Source organism: Spinacia oleracea, chromosome 6, assembly GCF_020520425.1.
Source record: "Spinacia oleracea cultivar Varoflay chromosome 6, BTI_SOV_V1, whole genome shotgun sequence".
NCBI classification, from domain to species: Eukaryota; Viridiplantae; Streptophyta; class Magnoliopsida; order Caryophyllales; family Amaranthaceae; genus Spinacia; species Spinacia oleracea.
The window spans coordinates 133,195,113-133,197,124 of record NC_079492.1 but is presented as its reverse complement, the minus strand read 5'-3'; positions in this window follow the sequence as shown (position 1 = coordinate 133,197,124).

The following is a 2,012-nucleotide window of genomic DNA, read 5'->3' as shown; positions in this document are numbered from 1 at the left end:
TGGTAATTGTGATTTGTGAGAGGTTGTAAACTGGGATTTTCCCGCGCTTTAGTTTCTTTTTGTTTTGGACTGAAATACCCTCGTACCGGCTTACCAGTTAGGCAGTTACCATGAGTCCATGACCGTATTTCAATAACTCGATGGCCAGATGTAAGTCGGTTGTTATGGGTTTTATGGCGTCCGTTTGTATAGAGGTATAGACCTAGTTATTGAATATTCGGATTTTTCACCAAATGCCCTCGAGGTTTACTTTAATGCACCAAGTACTCCTAAACTTTCCAGAATGCACCAAATACCCCTGACGTTTAAAACAATATCATCAAATACCCTTGAGGCTGACAGACGTTAAGTCTCCGTTAGCGTGTGTTTACTTTTTTGCCCTTACTCAACCCATTTCTCTATTAATCCTAATATTAAACCTTAATTAAATGAATTAAACCCCTAAAATAATTAATTAACTATTATCTTAAAAAAAAAAAAAAAAAAAAACCCAAAACATCTGTTGGGCTTCCTCTTCACTTCTGTCCTCTGCTAAACGCCATCATCATCATCCTCTTCTTATCCACCATTGTCAAAACTCGAACCTCCACATCCAGACCAACCCCTCCCCCTTTTTGCTTGCTACATCGTCGGCCAACTGCATCCCTTAGACCAATGCTAATTTCTATTAGTTGAAACCAATTTCCCCAAACCACCAAATCCAACCACCACGGCTCCGCCGCTTCCGACATTTGAACACCATCCCTCAACCACCGATCATTACTTCAATCGTACCTAGTTTTCTCATATCCAAGTCAAAATTTATCAATTTTTCAGATCAACAAAAAAAAGTGAAATTGACGAAAATCCCAATTGAATCAAATTGATTTTTTGCTAGGTTTAAGCTACAATGTTCGGTGATTTTTTTGGGTGCTCACAGTCGGCTACCTCGGGTTTTCCAAGCACCACAACTTGCATCATATCACAAGTTTTAATCTGGTTTCTTTCCTTTTGAATCCCAGAAATCTGCATCACCATTGTTGAAATTTCAAGAGAAAATTCGAGATACCCAGATGAAAATTAAAGCTCATTAAGTATATAATTCGATATACAATTCAGTTTTTTTTGTGCGAAATTGCTTTGGATTTGCTCAAAAAATCCCGACGAATTTTGGGTTTGGGCTTCACTACAAGGATGGGTGGAAGAGAAAAGAAGAGAGGAGACCGAAAATGCAGATCGGAAGAAAGAGGATAGTGGGTGGAGATTTCTGGCTAGCAACAAACAATAGTAGTGGATGGCTGCGACATTTGAAGAAATTGGTGGATAATTGATGATTTGGATTCAAGTTGAGGAAGAGGATAAAGATTTCCATGGGAAGGGGAAAGAATAAAGAAAAATGAGGAAAAGAAATGTTAACGGAAAAGTTAACGGAATAGACGGAAAATGGTCAATAAGGGTATTTGATGATATTGTTTTAAATGTCAGGGGTATTTGGTGCATTTTGGAAAGTTTAGGGGTACTTGGTGCATTAAAGTAAACCTCGAGGGCATTTGGTGAAAAATCCGTTGAATATTTGAACATAATAATAGCTTCTTTTTTTCCGTAATGGGGAGTCAAATCTTAGCCCACTAATCACTAATGTTCTTTATTGACCCATTTTGACCCGCCTGTTATTGGCCCTTTTATTACTTGATCCGTTTTTTACTCAAACCAACTCCTACTTGACCCTCCCAATAACCAAGTTTACTTTTGCATTTTTCTTAATAATTTTTTGATTTCTCAAAAGTACCCTTAAGTTTTTGGTTAATAGTTACTACAAAGTTTTTGCACTTGATACTATTGGTTTGTCGCATTTAATAATAAATATTTTTAAGATTTTAATGCTACATAATAAAATCGGTATAAAAGCTTGAATAAGATGACTTGTTTGTGGCAACAATAACAAATATTGTTGAAACGCCTAAAATAGTATGAGTAGTAACTTTGATCATGACTTTAAGGTTGGTGCAAAGTGCAAAGCATGGTTTTGAAAT